Source organism: Coffea eugenioides, chromosome 3 (genome assembly GCF_003713205.1).
Source record: "Coffea eugenioides isolate CCC68of chromosome 3, Ceug_1.0, whole genome shotgun sequence".
Lineage (NCBI taxonomy): Eukaryota > Viridiplantae > Streptophyta > Magnoliopsida > Gentianales > Rubiaceae > Coffea > Coffea eugenioides.
In genome coordinates this window covers 47932232-47954512 of record NC_040037.1, presented here as the reverse complement: position 1 = coordinate 47954512, position 22281 = coordinate 47932232, and the positions used below count along the sequence as shown (strand labels likewise).

General features: G+C 37.6%; 1 non-coding gene across 1 annotated transcript; it reads right to left on the bottom strand.

Moving 5' to 3' along the window:
* Positions 1 to 2138: 2138 nt before the first annotated feature.
* LOC113767188 lies at positions 2139 to 2245 on the bottom strand. The gene has a single exon (XR_003467908.1). It is a non-coding gene; the product is annotated as a small nucleolar RNA R71 (small nucleolar RNA).
* Positions 2246 to 22281: the final 20036 nt, after the last annotated feature.

The following is a 22281-nucleotide window of genomic DNA, read 5'->3' as shown; positions in this document are numbered from 1 at the left end:
TCCTTTTCCATTATAACTTTCCAATATTTACTTGTTTTTCCGCCTCTCCATTTTTTAAATTTCCTTGTGTTATCTGTCTTATCTACATTGTAATTGAATTATTCTTATTCATGTGTTATCTATGCTGTTATTCAATTATTATTAATCATAATAATAATAGCACTTATTATTATGCTGCTAATACTAATGCTAGACTGGCCGACTAAGAAAAACAAAAAATTTATAATCAAGCCATTATGAGCAGACGCCTTGCCCTTCTCTTCCATTGGTCCGCGGATTCGTCTCTAAGCATACGCAGCCTACAATCCATTAATTTTGGGCGTCTCCATGCACAATTTGCACGTCTTTAGACATGCTTTCCCGGGTTCTCATGCATGCAAGAGCAGCAAGGTAATCATTTTAATTTCTTCCCCTTTCGTTTCAACCTGCTTTCCTACTTTTTTTACTTCGTTTTGTGCATTGCTTCCGCTTCTTCTTTGTCGCGCTTTCCCTTCCCTCTGTTTCTTGTGCGCCTTTCTTCGGTCAGCTTTCTTGCTGTTTTAACGTTGTTCCCTATTGCATCTGCTGTAAGTTTTGCTCCGAATTCCGTATCCTTATTCTTGTAATAATCTTTGCCCTTCTTCCCTTTGCCTTATTTCCCCCCCCATATCTTTCTGCTTATTTTTCCCCCATATTTTTCTACTCAGCATGCTTACTGCTTTATTCTGCCTGACTGTGGTATTATTATTCGTCTTGCATTCTTTGTTGCTTTACGCTTCTATTTGTTCTATCGTTTTCATTTTCATTCTCACTCCATTGCTGTCTCTTATTGTTTTGCCTTCACTTCTTACTTTCGCTTGTATTAACTTGTCCATTTATGCCTTCTTATTGCTTATTGTTTGATCATCAATAGCAAGTTTCTAGTTATTTTTACTCAATGAAAATTGGTAATAATGATAGAATAAGATAAATGGAACTTAAGGAGTAGGCTTATGAGAGTAGAGGTACACTTAATTGGATTTTCTCACTGTTTCATGAAACTAAATGACTAAATTTAGTTCTTTACCACAAGAGTAGGGAAGACTAAGCTAGTTTATGCCACTACATCTTCAGAATTGAGTTTTGGTAATATTGAAAATGAATCCCTAGTTTAAAAAAAGTATAACAAGAGTTAAACTTCATTCGCTTGTGTTTTTGGACCATAAGTGGATTCTACACTTTAGAACTTAAATATTTAGTGAATTTTCTCCAAGTATTTCTCTCTATAAGTTTGTTAGTTAAAAAGTTAGTAAGTGATTTAGTTATTTTTTTTCTTGATCTTTATTTGCTATTAGTCTAATAATAAGGTAAGTTAAGGATCTAGTACTTGTATATTAACTTCTTGTGGGATCAACCCGAATACACCTTACACTACAAATTTGACCTGTATACTTGCAATAAAACGAGTGTATTTGGAATTAAACTTGCACACATATCAAAAACCCATCAAGATTTTGGAGCCGTTGTCGAGGAGCAGCAATATTAGAGCCTAATAAGCTTTATTAGTTTAGATATTTTCTTTAAGTTTTTGTTAAAATTTTGTGTAATTTATTAAATTTTCATTTGGTTTTTGGTGTGAAAGTACTAATATTATTATTTTTCCTCTTGTTTGTAGTGTATGCACTGAATTTTAAATGTTGTTGCTCCTTTTGATCCGAAAATTGAAAGGACAATAAGAAGAAAAGGAAGGAGTGCATTGCAAGCGGAGGAAGAAACACAACAAATAGAGGGAATCTTTATTAAAATGCCTTTGAAGAAGAAATGGTGGAACAAGAAACAAATAGGCGAGCCCTTAAGAGACTTTTCTCTACCCAAGGCTCTCAAACAAGCATTGCAAGGTCAACAGTAAATGCCAATAATTTTGAAATTAAACCATCTCGTATACAAATGATTCAATAATTTCAATTTGAAGGAAATGTCATAGAAGATCCAAATGCTTACTTGGCTACTTTCTTGGAGATATATGCCACTATCAAGATGAATGGAGTAATTGAAGATGCAATTAGACTTAGGTTATTCCCTTTTTTGTTGCATGATAAAGCCAAGATATGGTTGTAATCTTATCCTCCTGATACTTTTACTAGTTGGGATGCCTTGTCTTCCTACCGAGTAAGATGGCTAAGCTTAGGATAGACATTATTAGTTTTAGTCTACACAATAGTGACTCGTTATATAAAGCATGAGACAGTTTTAGGGAGTTGCTACGGAAGTGTCCGCACCATAGACTGCCCGATTGGCTCATAGTCCAAACTTTTTGTAATGGCTTAGTATATCAAACCAAAACTACCTGATAAGTGTGCATTTTGTGTGATTTAAGTATGTTTTATTATTTAGTTTTGGTGTGTTTTGTTTACTTTTATAACTAATTAACTAAGTTTCTAATGAAGTTATGCATTTTATGGTTTAAGTGTAAAAAATTGTATTTCTATGGATTTTAATGGTGAAAACTTCATGTTTTTGTAGGTTTAAGGTTCCAATAATCAATTAGAGTGAGTTGAGAATATAAGTGGATGATTTTTGATGATTTGAAAGATTTTAAAGAGAATATGAAGTGCAAAAAAGGAAATGCAATCAAGCTCTAAAGAAAGGGAGTTTTTTAGTTTTGCCACCTTTTGATATTTTGGCTATATCTTGAGCTACAAGTATCGGATTGAGGTAATTCTTGTGCTATTTTGAAGCCAACAATATCTCTATTTTTCATATGAAATATCAAAATCTAGTTCATGAGTTTTCCAACTCAAAAAGTCAAAATACATTTGGTCATGTTTATTGTCGAAAGTTAAAACAAAGTTTTGACCAGTTGAGGTTATTTTGGTCATTTCTTAGTCTACAGAGCTCCCAATTGAATGATTATTGATGCATTGGAAAGCTAACTGAAAGGGATACAATTTTGTATAAGAGTTAGTTCAGCCTCCATCATCGAGAAAATTTTAGTTGAAATTGGTGCATAAACAGAGCAAGAATAAAGATTGACCAGAATTGAGAAAACCTGCAAAAAGGCAAAATGTGATGTCAATACGTGACCGCAGGTCATGTTTTCGAGGTCATGTATTCTTCAATTGCAGCTGCAACTTGCTCTGCAACTTGTTCTCTATTTACACAAGTTTTTTGACCAATTTTTCTGCAAGAAATTCAGCTAGAAATGAGCAAGCAAGTGCGGATTCTTGTAGAAACAACTTTTGGGAGTTTCAAGAGTCAACTTTGCCAACTAGAAACAAATCATTTGTGGCTTGAATTCCTCTATAAATAGGGCCTTTGGAGAGCTAATTGAATAACTTTGTAAAGCTAGAGAAACTCCACAAAAATGTAGTCTTGGCTAATTTTTCTTGGTTTATTAGTATAGTATAGTTAGATTAGTTTATCTTTCTTATATTTGTAGTTAGATTTGGATGAAAATTTAAGCAAAGATGGAGAGATGCATCTCATGTGACAAGAGTGACTTTTTTCCTATCATTTTCTCTTTTGTATTTGAGTTCATGTATAACTATAATACAAGTTTTGATCTTGTTCTTCATATTTAGTTAAAGTTTATGCCTAGAGTTATAGATAAACTTTCTATATCTTGTTAGTGATATTTGCTTGGTTATTTGATGATATTATTCTGAGTAAGTTATTTATCACTTTTATTTTTCTAATCATGATTAACCTACCATTAATTGTGATAATTTTAAGGTATTAAGTTTGCACTGAGAATTGATATTTAACACTAGTTCAAGGAAGTGATAAACCTAGTAAATATACTCACGAGAGTAGAGGTGCATCCTTGTGATTTTAGTGACTTGTTTCATGTAATTTCATAGAAAAAATGAATTTGTAACTAATTTCATATATACGAGAGTAGGTATGGATTAGTTATAAGTAAAATTGATTCACTACAACAGTAGGTTCCACATGCATTAGGAAATTACGCCATAACTAGCCAAGATAATAGCATTCACTTATCCGGTAATTTTATTTGAAAGAGTAGTGAGGAATTCCATACCTCTAGGAGCTTCTTATTGTTATTTTTACTACTTTTATCTCATGCTTATAGTGTAGATTTAATTTCTTACACTTGTGATAGTCTAAATAATAAAGGAGTTTGGAAATCATCGGTAATTGACATTCTTCCTTGTGGGTTTAACCCTTAATATCCTATACTCAAACACGGCTCGTATACTTGCGAAAAATCGCATATGGAGTATTTAGAATTTTATAAATGTAAAAGTTGACTGTGGATGAACTAATTGTTATATGTATACCCAGCGCTCGTCACTACCATTGATGCAGCCACAAATAGAGCACTAATGGGAAAGTCACCCGAGCAAGCTCAAATTCTAATTGTGGAGATGGCGGCTAACAACAACCAATGGGCTAATAAGTAAGGTAACTCTAAAAGGCATGCAAGTATGTTACAGATGGACATTTTAAACATGTTGAGTGTTCAAATGAATAATGTGGTTAAATTGCTTAGTAAGCAAGCGAGAGTTGATTCTAACTCTTCATCTAATGTATGTGTTGCTTGTTGTGCTCCATATTGAAGAGAACATGATACTGTTGAATGTTTTGATATTCAACAGGTTCAATTTGTCAATAATTATAATCGAATTTGTGACGAGCTTACCTCCCCCTAGGGCATACCCCAGGGTTTAGCGGATCGCTTGCCCAGCGTTTAACGGATCGCCTGCCCAACTCTCGCCAGGACTCACTCACGCGTAACTTGAGAAAGATGCCACATCCATAGAGAAGAAATGAAACAACAATTTCAAACTTAACATATACATTGACGTTCAAATCCAGCTACAAGGTTTATACACGCCCAAACCGTTAAATTATTTACAACCCAAGTAAAATCAACCCTAGTCGGGCGTTAGCGCGAGTACAATTGCAAAATCCCAAAAACTAGACTACACTAGCTGTACAAGTCTCACGTCTCACTCGTACCCCCTGTAAGAAAAACAAATGGGGTGGAATGAGCTAAAAGCCCAGTGCGATTTCAAATAGCAAGTTGACTAATATTTTAAAGTACAAGTATCAATGTAGCAAAAGAGTGAGCATAACAAGTTCATAAAAGTGAACAATACACTTCAACTAGTAAATTTCAAAATGAACGAGTGGAAAATTCTTTTAACAATCTAGGTATAAGGATACCGATGGCTCTCAGGAGGCAAATTTCCATTGCTTCACTGGAGCTTGATCAAGTATTAGTTGACACTTAGTCAATGTTCAAGTAAAGTAACCAATCCAGTAGTACTTCGCTTAACTCCAATCCGTCCACCATTCAACTCCCTTACAGGGCCTGAACACCAACTAAACACTGGTGGTAATACTCGAGTATACCAATTAGTCGAGGAGATAACACTCCACTCGACAACACTCGATACCCATGGTTCGTTATCTAATCGACCAACCCCTTGCCGGCTCGACTCGATTAACTAGCCAGTGGGGTTTGGGTCCCCAAGAAGTCGATGAGATAACATCTCCAATCGACTGAATCAAAATAAAAGTACAGAGACGGGAATGAGAGGCACCTCCCACTCACATTGAGTGTGGTACATGCTGCCGCTCAGCACTTACAAGTCAAGTACAAGTATATCAAGTCAATTGCAACAATAAACAAATATATATCATATGAGGGCAAGTGCGATAAAATACACTCTTGCCCGATCAAACAAAATACATATCATTAAAGCACATTGGTCAAGTATTGAAAACAAGTGTCCAGTTCAATCAGGTATTTAGAAGCACTCACCAAAAGATGCGGTGCCTTTACGGGTTACGTTCGGTTATTACTCCGTGTGTGGAGTCCAAATCTGCGATAAAACATTGTTTAAGAGCTTTTGAAAGTAACTAAGGTTCGAAACTTAAACGTTTCGTTTAACGAGAATCACATAATTGAAACTTATTTGGAGAATATTTGTAAACTTATGCTCGCTCTTAAAACAGTGAAACTTTAAAGTGATTAACCTTTGAAATCTCCGTTTGAGTCGAAGTGACGAGAAAAATAGATTTCTATTAGTCGTTACTTTCATTTTCCAAGGTTACAAGTTTCGGCCAAATTCTAACTTACATACCTCTATGAAAAAAAACTTGAATATTCTAGATGATTCAAGTGATATTCGTTCTCGAATTCGTACTCAAGTTGCGAGTACCTCTACCTAACTCTTGAGTGTAAATTTGGGCAGCACGCCCTTTGTGTTTACCTATTTTTCAGCCATTTATGGCTTCTTTATTTTCTTCAAATCAGCTCCAAAGTCACACACAAGCAATGTTACCACTATAACCCTTCCATTAGGCTCCAAAATCATCCAATTATAACACAAGTTTAATAATACAATCGGAAATCAAGTGTTGAAGGCAAAAGACTAAATGGCAAATTCAACATCTTATAACATTTTGGTCACAACTAGAGTTACATTTATCCAATTGGTGTGAACTATATACCGTTTCGAAGCTAAGACAAATGGTTACAACTTTCATGAAGACAACTCAACCCAGATCACAATTGATCCAGGTCGAAAATACAGATTACAGAACCAGAATGTCCTTGTTAGTACGATTGTTAGTACTGAATTCAAATGACAATAACTCAGACTACACAATTCCGTTTGAAGTGTTTTTAGATGCATTGGAAAGTTAAAACATAGTGTTTTGGCCAAAGGCTGATTTGATACTGATCAAGGTGAAAAACGAAACCAAAAGTGTGAAATCACAAAATTGTCCGCAAAATAAAGCTTTTGGCAGTCAGGGGTATTTCGGTCATTTCACATGCTATAGTGCGCATTTCACAGCTGTAATTTTACAGAAATCTATAAAACACCATTTTCTACAACTTTCATGTTTTAACCTAAGCCTAATGCTGTCTCTAACATACACAAATAAAACTGATCAGAACAGAGCAGGTTCAATCCTTAAATCTGGAATTTAATGCATTCAAGGTATAAATTTCACATTTCTAGCTTGAACCACTACTTCAACTTCCTATACAAGATTATAGACATCATATGCTCTCTACGCAACAAGGAATACAACTGAAGCATACAAACCCTAACTCAAAATCCACCAAAAATCATCAAAACTACTTAGACAACTATCATTAGCCAAAAATATAAGTTGCTACACAAACTTAAGCAAGATTAAGGGAAAGAAATAGGATGGACAGCCATAATACCTCACTAAGATGCTTGCAAAAGAAATCCACCACCTTTCCTTGTAAACTTTTAGCACACCAAACTTCCCAAGTGCTCAAAGAAAGGATTAATCAGTTTAGATTCTTGATTTTTCACTCAAATAAGCTAAACCTCCAAGATGAAATGAAGTCTTCTTCTCTCTTTTGTCTTCCTCAAGGTTCGGCCACCATGGAAGCAAAATGAAGAAGAAATAAAGTCCAAGAAAGATAAGAAGCTAGGACTTGAAGTTGGTCAAAGGTGGTTAGATGTTCTCCAAGTGTTACTCCAAGATCTTTCCTCAAATTTTTTTTTTCTTTCCTTTGATTTTATTAGTCAAAAATTTTGGCCATCTTGTGCTGATTAAGGCCTGATATTGTGGTACTAATAATAATGAGATTAAGTTAATGAAGTGGTGGTCAAGTGGTGTGTTCAATTGGTAGTGAACGATACCCGTCGATTCAAGCTGATTTTCCTTAAATCGTGTGTACTAGGATTTTACCTTATGATTCACTAACTTATTATTATTATTTCTAATCACACACTTAATATCATCTAAAACTCACTCTTAATCACTAAATTTAATACACACTCCGTATCGAATAATCACACTTCCAAAAGACGTAAAAACCCTAGTTTACCTTAACGATGGAAGTAAAGGGAAAACCCTTGGTTCTATGATTAATTGTAACTATTGAGGAAGTGAATAAGTAGTAAAGCTATTGTAAGATAATAAATTCCAAATAAAAGGAAATTTTACGAAAATATAAGGGATTTTACGAGTTCTCACAGAATTTCTCAAAACAACCCCTATCCAAAACAATCCATAAAGGCTAACTAATCCACCACAATTCCAACCAAGGTAACTACCTATGGATACTAAACCAGGATGTGAGAGATTAGAGGGAAGATTGGACCAATTGACTAGCATGTATAGAAATGTAGAGGTCCAAATCAAGCAAATTGTTAATTCTATTAATTATAGGAACCAAGGGGAATTACTAAGTAAAACGGAGGTGAATCCGAGGGAGCATGTAAAAGCAATTACCCTTGATAGTGTTAGAAAATTAGAAGACCCTCCGATGGGAAAAAAAAGGAAGAAAAATGAGAGTGAAGAAAAAAAAGTTGAGAGTGAGGAAAAGAAAGTAAGTGAGGGGGAAAATAATAAGGGTAAACAAAGTGTAGATCAACCGTCATCCTCTACTACCATTCCCATACATTTTGCAGTTTTATTTCCTCAAAGGTTCAAGCTGAATAAGCTTGGTAAAGAATTTGAAAATTTTGTGAAAATTTTTAAGCAATTACATATCAATATCTCTTTTGCTGATGCTATTTTCTAGATTCCTTCATACACAAAGTTTTTCAAGGAGATCATGACTTACAAAAGAAAATTGGAGGACTGCAAAACCATAGCTCTAACTGAGGAGTGTAGCATCATTAATCAAAACAAGCTACCGCCAGAGTTAAAGGATCTGAGGAGTGTCTCTATATCATGCACTATTAGTAACATTGAATTTTTTAAAATTTTATGTGACCTGGTGCAAGTGTATCGTTAATTTTTTGGACTATGGCTACCCAATTATGTGAGGACCCGAATTTTTCTTACTTTTATTTTATTTTACCGGCCTATTTAATTATTTAATTATTCATTTTCTCCAATTAATTTATTTCATCCATTTTAACTTCATTTGCACGGGACAATGTCTTATTTTATATTTTAAAATGTTTCGCTAGTAAATTTAAATTTTCAGCGGCTCGTTTAGTAAGGAATAGTCAATACACATTTTTCGGGACAATATTCGGTCCGAGAGTGCTATGATCTTGGAGAATTAATTTTAGATTAGTAAGTATGAGTATTTGTACTGTTAGAGGAACCACTTTGGAGGATTAGTATTTAAGTGTAGCAAACAAGAAGGAATTGGTAGTGCATGACACTATTAGAGCTACTATTCAAAGTTGACTTTTACCCTCCAAAAGCTACCTTTCACCCCACTTTCCCATCACATTTCAAAGTTCACTTTCTCTCCTTTTTCTCCTCTCCATGGCCGGCCCTCTCTAGCTCAAGAAGAAAGGAGAAAAGCTCCAATTTTTCTTCATCAATCTTGCTCCATAATCCATACAAAATCCTCCAAACCTTTAGTAGTTGATCTAACTTGAAGGAAGCTTCCATCTTGTGGTGAATTCTTGGTGGTTAATGGTGGATAACTTGGCTCTACCTAGGGTTCAAGAGACCTTCAAGAGGTAACAAACTCTTCTCCTTTGAATCTTTAAATTTTACAAAGATTAGTGGTTGAATTATATGGATTTGAAACCCTAATCAAGAATCTAGGCTAGAGGACTTGAGGAAAACCTTGTTCCTTGCTTTACATCCTAGGTAGTGGCCTTGAGGTGAACTTATAGGTAGAGGACTTGAGGATTCTTGTTTGGTTGTTGTTGTTTTTGTGAATTATGGCTTGATATTGGCTTGGCAGTGGAGAGAAAATTGGAAGAAATCCATGGGAAGTGCTGGCCGAAAATTTGCTGCCTTGTTACCTTGTTTTGATTTCAAATTTTATTGCTTATATGGCTGCTAAAATGCTTGTTATATGTTGTATTGTGTGTTTAGAGATTTTCTTTCAAAAATCATTTCAATTGGTTGGGTAAAACTTGAGTTTTGAAGAAAGAAAGAAAACTGGAAAAGCTACCTAGGTCAATCAACTAGGGGTTCTTTGTCTGTGTATAAATCTTTGTACAAAAGTTGAAATCAAGTGACGTTTGCGGCATTCGAAAATAGACACCAAGAGCTTTCCAACGGTATAAAATTTCCCTGCTAATTTATTTTGAGTGAGCCGTAGCAGACCGGTAAAATGGACTGATTTACTTCACCTATTTACTCGAGAAAATCATACAACTGCATCTTGTGGTTCAATTTTGTCCCTCTTGTGAAACGAATTTGAAAACATTTTCTTCTGATGATTTATAGAATTTTGAACCTAATTTTCAACGCCATAAACCATTCCTAATTTGGACCTGTATAGAGTTAGTTATGGCCTGATTTCAAAACTATGTCGAAGCTTTGTGACTGAAAATCAGCGAAACAGGTTGCGAAAACCAGTTTTCTTAAAACTGTTGTATCTTGATGTTGGAAAATCCAAATTGAATTATACTTGTTGCGTTTGAAACTTTACTTGAATTTCTTGCTGTGTTATAAATTTCAGAGGTTAATTCAATTCCTGTGAATTTTTCTAATTTTCAAACTCTACTAAAAATCAAGACTGTTTCTGCCCTGTTTCAATAAAACAGAAAGTTTGAGCTGCGATTTGAATGGTTTATGATTGGAACCTGGAAAGAGTGTCTTCTGTAAAGTTTTAGTACTTGGAATCTAGTTTCTAATGGTAAAAGTTTCCAATTTTTGGACTTATCAAACTCAAGATATGACTTTTCAAGTGTTGTCACGTAAAACTGGAAATTTCTGATTTCCAACAAAATGAACTTTATGAATTTCCAACTTCCTTTTTGAGATTGATAGTCTGTTTCAAACTTGATTTCATGAATGATACAAGTTCTCTTGTGACTTTAATACCTTCATTTTTGAAAGTCGATTCTCGATGGAATAAACCTCTTTTGGATGCGTTGTCCTAGTTCTAAGCAAACGAACTTTCTTCTTTGTATGCACAATGACCTAGTGTATTCGTGAGTGATGGCTGATTAATATTTCTTCAGATGATCAAGAGGGTTCGGGAAGGAATCCTGACGTGTAACTTTAAAGGAATTTTTTGCTCACTTGCTTTTGAAATTTGTGAGTGTCAAGTGCATGACATGTTGCATAATACTTGAACTACTTCTTGTTGAATATGTGAATTGGCCTTATCGAGTCGAGTGTGTACTTTATCGCATTCGTTCTCTCTTGCTTGACTTGATAATTGACTTGCTCAATTTTAGTTACTTTAGGCACCTTATCGTGTTTATTTACTAAATTACCTTTTGGGGAAAAAGAAAAGAGAGGGAAAACATATATATGGACGGGAGACGTAGCCGTGGACGTGGACGTGGCCATGGGAATGAACGAGCTCAAGAGCCAAGAGAGGAAAGAGAAACAACAGCTGCACAAGAGCAAGGAACGAGGGTTGAAGCTGAAGACCAAATGGCAACGGTAATGCAACAAATAACAGATATCTTGGCAAGACTGGTGGATCAACAAGGCCAAATGGCCATGAATCAACCCCGGAACCCTGAAATCGGAGAAGATAAGGCTCTTGAGAGGTTTCAGAAGTTTACTCCTCCGAAATTCCTTAGAGGATCTGATCCGGATATAGCCGAACAATGGTTAGATGCCATGATTAATATTTTCACCGTCGTAAACTACACCGAGCAAAGACAAGTAAACTTTGTGGTGTTCCAATTTGAAGGATCGGCCCGAGCGTGGTGGAACGTTATTAAAGCAAAATGGGAAAGAGAACAGACCGTATGGACATGGACGAATTTCATAAGGGAATTTAACGAGAAATACCTCCCTCCTTTAGTTCAAGAGAGGAGAGAGGAAGAGTTTATTGGACTACGCCAGGGAACGTTAAGTGTAGCCGAATATGAAACGAAATTTACGAAACTATCCAAATTTGCTTCTGAATTGGTGGCCACAGAACGGCGAAGAGTAAGACGGTTTATACAAGGATTAAATTTGGAACTCCAAGAAGCATTAGCGGCAGTACAAGTGAATACGTTTACGGAGGCCCTTGAGAAAGCTCAAAGAATCGAGACTGCAAAGGCACAGATAAAAGCTTCCCAGACCCAGAAAAGGAGTGCATCGAGTAGTGTAGTGGAGGAATTAAGTGAAGCGAGAGTCCCTTCCAAAGTGCAAAAAGTGAACTTTTTGTCCCACCCACCATGGACATTAGGGGCGATAGGTGAAGGATCTACAAAAGAAAGCCAAATCAGATTTGGGAAAAGTTTTCAAGAAAGCCAAAAGATGGCTTCTCACGTGGTCTGTGGGTACTGTGGAAAGGCAAATCATGTCGAAAGCGATTGTTGGAGAAAGGGGCGAAAATGTTTAATCTGCGGAAGTGGCGATCATCAAGTTAGCAACTGTCCGAGGAGACAGTCACGTGAAAGCAATATTCTGCAACTGGATGGAGCTAAATCACAAGTGAATGAAGGAGGGAAACAAACTAGCGGACCGGCAAGGGTTTATGCTTTAGACAACCGACAAGTTCCGGACTCGTCTGAGGCAACTGAAGGTAAAATTTCGAGGACGAAATTTTTTTAAGGGGGAGAGAGTGTAAGGACCCGCAAATTTCTTACATTTTTTTTTCTTTTCTTCAAAAATGCCTTTTATTTGAAAATTATTATTTATTAAAGCCCTACTACCCAAATGTTCCACAATAAGTGCATATGAACCTAGAAAGTAGGGTTTTACTCTTCGTTTCCAAGATTGGGGCAAATTAGGGTTTTCGCGATTTTTCGCCGGATGAAATTTTGGTATGGAGCAAGGATCAAATTTGGTGATTAAAAGTGACTTTCAAGTGAGAAATAATATGTGATTAGGAGCAATGAGATAAGGTTGGTGAATAGGAAGTAAAAACCCTAGTACGTGTGTTTTTAAGAAAAATGGCGCGAACCGGCGGATCCCACGCACTACCGGTTGAACGCACCACTTGACCACCACTTTCTTACAATACAAGCTTATTGATATTTGAGCAAAATAACTCCTAAATTCCAGCTAAGCTTGACCGAAATTAGAGGCTGAAAATACAAGAAAAGAAAAGGAAATTTTACTTGGTAAGGGTTGTGACAAGTGTCACACCATTAGAGGCCATTGACCAAGACATTGTCCAACCTTCTTATCCCCAAAATTGCACCATTCTTCCTCATTATTTCTGCTGAAGAGCCGAGAGAGAGAGAGAGCAAAAACAAGAGAAAAGCTTCTCCATTTCTTCTTGAATCAAGTCACAAAGTGAGGAAACAAAGGAACTAAACCGATTAAAGGCACCCTTGAGTGTTTATTGAGTGAGCTATTGGTGAAATTTTGAAGGGGAAGGTTAGGGTTGCTCTTGGTAGACACTAAGCAAGGTAAGGATGATGATTTCCCCAATTTTTACTCTTAATCTTGTTTAAATTGGCTTAGCCTCTCAAGATTGTGATGAATTACGGTTGTTATCATGTTTTGGGTAATTTTTCCTTTTGTTACATGAGTTAGGGTTTAATAAATTTCTGCCTAAACTTGATGTATGATGAATATATGTTGTATCCAAGGTTATATAGGGGGTTTTGGTAGCAAGTGGAGTAAGAAATTAAGAAAGTTATCATTGAAACCAAAAGATTTCAGATTCTGGAAAATTGTCACTAGGTTCTGCCCGTTTTTGTTGCACCATGTTAGAGGCCGAATTGGGCTTGGCATAAAACATGAAAGTTGTAGATAATGGTATTTTATAGGTTCCGACAAAATTTCAGCACAATCGGAGCAACGTAGGCCGTGAAAAGACCAAAATACCCTCACTATTTTAAGGTTTTTCCCAGTAGTCCGTTTGGTCAGTTTATCCAGTTTATCACGTTTATTCACTAGGATCCGTACTGATTTAGCTTTTTGCCAAAACATGAAAGTTTTAGTATTATGTCTTAGCTTTTGAATTCCACCAAGAACACCTTAATATGACCTTGGTAACCTGAGATATGACCATTCCAGTGCAGAGCGGTTAAATAGCCGACGAGTGAGATTTTGGTTCTGTAAATTGAGGATTTGACTAGGTTGCATTGGAAACTGGACTAAGTGATCTTCATGAACATTGTAGCCCTGTGTCTTAGCTTCGAAATGGTATAAGTTGTACCTCAATCCGATAAGCGTAGCCTCGGATGTGTTATTTCCGCAACCACATGTCAAATCTGTCTTTTGCTAGATTGTATTTCCACACTTGTTACGACTTTGATTCTTATTCTTATGATGTTATGAGCTTATGGAACGGCTATTGAATTGCATTTATGATATATATGACTTTGGGATTGGCTGAGGAAAAATAATGAAGCCTAAATGGCTGGAAAATTAGGTAAACACAAAGGGCGTGCTGCCCAAATTTTCGCTCGAGGGCTAGGTTCCTATTTGAACTTGAATACTTTCGTGTGGCCAATACCATGACCGGCTTTCCATTTTAAAACATGATTTTTCATCCTTGGGTTCAAACAACCCTCTTCTTACTTGAAAGTGATCTTTACACGTTTTATTCCTAATTAGTCGGGTTTCTTTGTTTCTCTTAAATGTTTTGCTCGATAAACTGTAATATGTTTTCTTGTTCAACCTTAGGTTTCATTGGTGACTAAGGGTAATATCCGGAAGGATGTTTTGCACGTTATTTTGCATAACTAGGTGAGTGTTCCTTATTTGACTTTATGGCATGTTGTTATCGTTTGCTAATGTGTTAAGTGCTTTTAATGATTTCCAAAACGAGTTTTCTAGGCGAGTGTGTACTTTATCGCACTCGACCTAAATAACTGTGCAATTTTCAAGGATTTAATGATTAAAATGTTACTTGCGCATGAATGTAAGCCTTTTGGGCTGAACTGGCCATTGCCCCTTGTTATCGGTCGTCTCGAGCCAGAAGCGGACTCGGTCGGGCGATTACGGACTTGGGTGAACGTTTGGTATACTCGAGTATTACCCTGTAGGTTGGTGGAGACTGGCCAACGGCCAGGACGGGGGTGAATGAATGAATGAACGAACGAACAAACGAACGAGGGTTTATTGATAAACGAAAAATACATTTTCAAATGATTGGAGGAATAAGGGGAAATGTCAGGAGAACGAATGAACGAACGAACGAACAAATTGCTCCTCGTGAGCCGTATCCTTTTAATGGATGTTACTATTGCTTTCCATTGTAAATGTTTCTTGAATTATTGATACTCCATGTTTAATGTATTGAATTGATTGTTTGATTATCTGTTCGGAGTTTTGTTTTCCTTAACAGGGGACGGCGAGCAGGATGAGAGCATAGACTAGCCTAGTCTAGGTCTTTTGTTTCTTTTGTAATGGTTCTCGCCCTAGTGCTTGGCACGGGCTAGTTGTATGGTGAAGTGAGAACCTTTGTACATTTGATGGCTGTACTTCCTTTTGAGATAGCAATGTATATAAGTTCCGCTTTAAGTTTGGATTGCTGCCCTATTTATTCTTGTGATTTATTCCGATTTTAATTGAGGACTGTAGTGAATGACTGAGTCCCGGCGAGAGTTGGGCAGGCGACCCGCCGAACCCTGGGGTACGCCCTAGGGGGAGGTGGGGCCGTCACAGGTGGTATCAGAGTTTAGGCTTCAGATCTCTGTTGTGTATCCTAGATTTAAGATTAGGATACCGGACTGTGGGATTTGATTGGACTTGAAAGTTAAGCGATTGAGGGATAAAACTTATAGCTGCTTCGCGTGGTTTCTACGTGGAGTGACCCTGGACTAAGTGGTGAATAAGTATGAGGGACTAAGTGCTCGTTCGAGCATAAGCTATGAATTGCGAATGTTATAGGCCTTAAATCTTTCTTATGGTATCTGAGGACTATAGATAGGTACGTCAGGTAGGAATTTCGATTGTAGATGGTTTACTCCTGGGACTGCAGCTCGAGATGTGAACTATCTTATTTCGGATTCTCGTGCCTGAGTACTCTATAGTTGAGGTGCTGCTAAATACTTGAGACTTGCATTTTGGGAACATGAACGGGTTTTGTCTGGCTAGAATAAGTATAAGAGATCAACGGACATCGAGTCGGATAGAAAGTGACGTGAGAAATCGGACGGGGTTATTCTAGTTGGGTGTGGGACGATATACCCATTTTCTTTTGATTCGCCCGTATATTGTCACTACATGCCGTCAGTTGTGTACTTGTGTATTGAATATCCGCTTGACTTGAGACGTATTTGTGTATTTGATTATCTGTTTCTTTGATATGTTTATGTGGTGTGTTATGTGGGTATATGTTTATTTGAGTATTTGGTGCCCTCAATTTTAGTTACTTTAGTCACCTTATCGTGTTTATTTACTAAATTACCTTTCGGGGAAAAAGAAAAGAGAGGGAAAACATATATATGGACGGGAGACGTAGCCGTGGACGTGGACGTGGCCGTGGGAATGAACGAGCTCAAGAGCCAAGAGAGGAAAGAGAAACAACAGCTGCACAAGAGCAAGGAACGAGGGTTGAAGCCGAAGACCAAATGGCAACGGTAATGCAACAAATGACAGATATCTTGGCAAGACTGGTGGATCAACAAGGCCAAATGGCCGTGAATCAACCCCGGAACCCTGAAATCGGAGAAGATAAGGCTCTTGAGAGGTTTCAGAAGTTTACTCCTCCGAAATTCCTTGGAGGATCTGATCCGGATATAGCCGAACAATGGTTAGAGACCATGATTAATATTTTCACCGTCTTGAACTACACCGAGCAAAGACAAGTAAACTTTGCGGTGTTCCAATTTGAAGGATCGGCCCGAGCGTGGTGGAACGTTATTAAAGCAAAATGGGAAAGAGAACAGACCGTATGGACATGGACGAATTTCATAAGGGAATTTAACGAGAAATACCTCCCTCCTTTAGTTCAAGAGAGGAGAGAGGAAGAGTTTATTGGACTACGCCAGGGAACGCTAAGTGTGGCCGAATATGAAACGAAATTTACGAAACTATCCAAGTTTGCTTCTGAATTGGTGGCCACAGAGCGGCGAAGAGTAAGACGGTTTATACAGGGATTAAATTTGGAACTCCAAGAAGCATTAGCGGCAGTACAAGTGAATACGTTTACAGAGGCCCTTGAGAAAGCTCAAAGAATCGAGACTGCAAAGGCACAGATAAAAGCTTCCCAGACCCAGAAAAGGAGTGCATCGAGTAGTGTAGTGGACGAATTTAGTGAAGCGAGAGTCCCTTCCAAAGTGCAAAAAGTGAACTTTTTGTCCCACCCACCATGGACATTAGGGGCGATAGGTGAAGGATCTACAAAAGAAAGCCAAATCAGATTTGGGAAAAGTTTTCAAGAAAGCCAAAAGATGGCTTCTCACGTGGTCTGTGGGTACTGTGGAAAGGCAAATCATGTCGAAAGCGATTGTTGGAGAAAGGGGCGAAAATGTTTAATCTGCGGAAGTGGCGATCATCAAGTTAGCAACTGTCCGAGGAGACAGTCACGTGAAAGCAATATTCTGCAACTGGATGGAGCTAAATTACAAGTGAATGAAGGAGGGAAACAAACTAGCGGACCGGCCAAGGTTTATGCTTTAGACAACCGACAAGTTCCGGACTCGTCTGAGGCAACTGAAGGTAAAATTTCGAGGACGCAATTTTTTTAAGGGGGAGAGAGTGTAAGGACCCGCAAATTTCTTACTTTTTTTCTTTTCTTCAAAAATGCCTTTTATTTGAAAATTATTATTTATTAAAGCCCTACTACCCAAATGTTCCACAATAAGTGCATATGAACCTATAAAGTAGGGTTTTACTCTTCGTTTACAAGGTTGGGGCAAATTAGGGTTTTCACGATTTATCGCCGGATGAAATTTCGGTATGGAGCAAGGATCAAATTTGGTGATTAAAAGTGACTTTTAAGTGAGAAATAATATGTGATTAGGAGCAATGAGATAAGGTTGGTGAATAGGAAGTAAAAACCCTAGTACGTGTGTTTTTAAGAAAAACGGCGTGAACCGGCGGGTCCCACGCACTACCGGTTGAATGCACCACTTGACCACCACTTTCTTACCATACAAGCTTATTGATATTTGAGCAAAATATCTCCTAAATTCCAGCTAAGCTTGACCGAAATTAGAGGCTGAAAATACAAGAAAAGAAAAGGAAATTTTACTTGGTAAGGGTTGTGACAAGTGTCACACCATTAGAGGCCATTGACCAAGACATTGTCCAACCTTCTTATCCCCAAAATTGCACCATTCTTCCTCATTATTTCTGCTGAAGAGCCGAGAGAGAGAGAGAGCAAAAACAAGAGAAAAGCTTCTCCATTTCTTCTTGAATCAAGTCACAAAGTGAGGAAACAAAGGAACTAAACCGATTAAAGGCACCCTTGAGTGTTTATTGAGTGAGCTATTGGTGAAATTTTGAAGGGGAAGGCTAGGGTTGCTCTTGGTAGACACTAAGCAAGGTAAGGATGATGATTTCCCCAATTTTTACTCTTAATCTTGTTTAAATTAGCTTAGCCTCTCAAGATTGTGATGAATTACGGTTGTTATCATGTTTTGGGTAATTTTTCCTTTTGTTACATGAGTTAGGGTTTAATAAATTTCTGCCTAAACTTGATGTATGATGAATATATGTTGTATCCAAGGTTATATAGGGGGTTTTGGTAGCAAGTGGAGTAAGAAATTAAGAAAGTTATCATTGAAACCAAAAGATTTCAGATTCTGGAAAATTGTCACTAGGTTCTGCCCGTTTTTGTTGCACCATGTTATAGGCCAAATTGTGTGAGAACCCGTAACTTTTCCATTTTCTAGGTTTTATTATTTTCTAGGCTTTCTTATTTTCTATGGCTTGTTTTCTGCACTTTCTGTATCCGGAAAATTTTCTAGATAAATTTTATGAGCAATTATAGTTTTTAGATGTTTTTTCGAGCATTGGTGAATTTTTAGAAAATTAAGAATATATATTGGATGTGGGACCCACTAGTGCGAATTCGGCCAATAAGGTTAAGTTTCGGATACTGTGAAAAATTTATCGGGTATTAAGTGATAAGTAGGGAGTGTGATATGATTGATGTGAGAGAGAAAAGAAGAGATAGGATTGCATTTAAGAAGGTGACATGTGTCATCGTCTCATTAGTTGGACTTTAAGAAACACTATTCACTTTCTTGACTTTTTTTGACCAAAGGAATAAATATCAAAAAAATTCACAAAATTCACCATTTTCTTCCTTGTGTTGGCCGGCCCTCTCTCTCTCAAAGAAGAAGAAATTTTCCCAACTTTCAAGCTTCCATATCACTCAATCTTCCACAAACAAGAGTTTAGGTTTGATTTCATTCCATAAAATCCTTTCTTTTGGTGATAGTGAGTGCTCTAGTGAAGTTTGTTTGAAGCTCTAAGGTGGCCATCATCCCTCTCTCTCTTGTTACTTGGTAGGTGATGCTTGAACCCCCCTATTACCCCTAATGATGGTTATATTATGCTTAGAAGTGGCTAAAGTGTTGGATTATATGATGTATTTCTTGGTTTGGCTTGATTTGGTGGAGTTTTTAATTTTATGATGAATTTTCTGGTTTCATATGATCTTGATGGTGTGGTTGTTTTTGATGGTTTGTGGTTTGTAATAAGGGGCTTTGACTCTAGTGGGTGTGAATTGTTGAGAAATGCAATCAATTTTGGATTTGAAGTGAATTGTGAAAAGTTAGGGTTCATGAACCCCTAATCTGCCCGAAATTTTAGGTCATATCTAGAGGCCGAATTGGACTTTTCTCAAAACATGAAAGTTGTAGGTATTGATGAGTTTAGTGTGCCTGAAAAATTTCAGGGAAATTGGACTAGTGTAGAGTGAGTTATGCCGTTTTTACTGTTGCTGTTTTTGGTGCACAGAATGTCCGAACTGCGATAGTAATTGCCTGTTTTGACTGGAATTGGTTTGGCTTTTGAAGTTGGTGTCTTATGAGGAAATGTAGCTGGATGTCTTAGCTAACTTATGCCTTTGGAATTTCGGCATTTGGACCTGTGTAGGCTGAGATTGACGTATTACAGTTTTGTGTGTTTTGCAAACCTGTTTTGGTAATTCTGGTTTGGTATTGGGCACTTTTGACCTAGTTGTGCTAGGATTTGGACTGAGAGGCCTTCTACATTGTTGTAGCTCTGTTTCTTGGCTTCGAAATGGTGGGTCTTACACCCCCATCCGACATTTGTAGTGAGAGTTGTGCCATTACCGCATTATGAGGTCAAATCCGGTTTTCTTATCAAGGCTTAGGTTAAAGCCCTTTCTTAATTTCTGGTTTGCTTTCATGCTTGTATATGTTTATAAAACCCTATTGGGGTTGTGAATTGGTGTTGTTTATGGCTCGGTATGGTTTCTTGTTTTATGATATTGTGAGCCTATGGAACGGCTCTTGACATGAAATGCTTATATGTGTGTTGTTGAGTTGTGATTGAAGAAAAATAATGAAGCCTTATGGCTGGAAAATTTGGTAAACACAAAGGGCATGCTGCCCGAATTTCTAGGCCGTTTGGTTCTTTTAAGTTGGATTTGCCTTTTGGTAGAAATGAAAGGGCTTTTGGGTTGTTTGCGCCTAGGTCTTCATGCTACCTTTTCGTTTCCAAGGGAATCGTGTTTTTGCATTCTTGCACTAGTATTTATTTGGCAAGGCGTACGACGTGTAGTCAAGCCTCACATGTGCATTCTGTTTACTCGATTCTGGAAGTAAAACCTTCAATTGGTTTATTTTGGTTATTTTAGGGTTTCTTGGCGATTAAGGCCAATCTGAAGTGAAAACTTTTGAAGTTGAGCCGGTGAGTGTACCACTCCCCTCCATTGCTGTTTAACTTGATTTCTGCTCTGCAATCTGTTTATTTGTTCGAGACGAGGGTGTACTTTATCATACTCGTTCTCTAGTCTGTTCATATGTCAATTTACTATGCAAAATTTGAATCTGTTATCTGTGTCTGCATCTGTTCGGATTTCTATGACCTATGAGCTCAATCCTGTGGCTAAGTTATTCGAGTCGGGCCGGCAAGGGCCTGGACGATTAGATAACGAACCACGGTAGTCTGTTCGGGGATTTTGGGTATTGAGACCCTTGATTCCGGGTATACTCGAGTATTACCATTTTGTTCGTTTGAGGTGAGCGGGCCCGGTAAAAGGGTGTTTGGTGGACGGAATTCGGTGATAAGAGGGGTCTACGGACGCATTGGTTCTATATACGTTGACGGAGAGTCAACCGGTTTGGATCAAGTATTGCGCTGGAAATTTGGCTCCTGAGAGCCACCCGTATCCTTCTGATTTGAATCATTGGTTCCTTTGCTTTACATCTGACATGTGTGTCTGATTTGTTAAATGTGAAATGCCATGATTTCAATGCTATCTGTTTGGTACCTCACTGAGCGCAAGCTCACCCCTTTCTGTTCCTTTTGTTTTCCTTACAGGAAAATTTTGCCCTTTTGGTCTGGATTTGACAAATGGCTGCCAAATTGAGCTAGTTGAACATATCTTTTGTATAGCTCATGTATTAAAACCCTAAGTGTACTTTTGGGGCGTTTTCTCTTTTGATTTGGCAAACCGTGTATATGTATTAACTTTTGAAAACTTTTGTATGTCCTTTTGGATTGTAATCGCTAAAGTTCAGATGTGAATGTTTGCTGCTCTTTCGGTTGAGTTTTGACGGATCGGTTACTATTCATGACCGACTCCGGATTTCATTATTTTATTTTGGGGTTGTTTTACCATTTTGACCTGTTTACGCTCGTTTGTAAGTTCCGGATCGCAATAGATAGCTCTAATCTGATCCGTAGTCCTGGCGAGAGTTGGGCAGGCAGTCCGCTAACCCCTTTGGTTCGCCTTAGGGGAAAGTGGGGCTGTTACAATTGGTATCAGAGCCTGCTTCGCGTGGTCTCTGCGCGGAGTGAGCTTGGGCCAAGTGGTGTATGGTCCTGATTTCATGAATATGTCTAAGTGCTCGTTTGAGCGTAAGTTATGAACCAGACATGCCATAAGTGTAAAGATCTTTATCATGGGATTAGAGGAAGATAGATATGTATGTCGGGTAGGAATCTGTAATATAGATGATTTACTCTTGGGACTGGCCAGCTCGAGAGGTGAATTGTCTTATTTCGGATTCTTGTGCCTGAGTACTCCAGAGTTGAAACGGTGTTAAGTATGTGAGATTTGCATATTGGGAACATGACTAGGCTTTGTTTGGCTGGAATGAGTCCATGAGGTTATTGGATATCTAGTTTGCATGGTAAGTGACGTGAGGGATCGGACGGGGTTAGTTTAATTGGGTCTGGGACTATATCGCCTTTACTCTTGATTTGCTTTGATACCGCTATGACATAACAGTGGTTTGAGTATTGTGCATAGGATTATCTGTCTAATTTGGCATGTATTGGTGTATCTGATTAACTGTTTTCTTGATACATGGTGTGTTATATGTGCATATGTCATTGGTGTAATTGGTGTGCTAGCATGTGATTACTTTTGTCACTTTACTG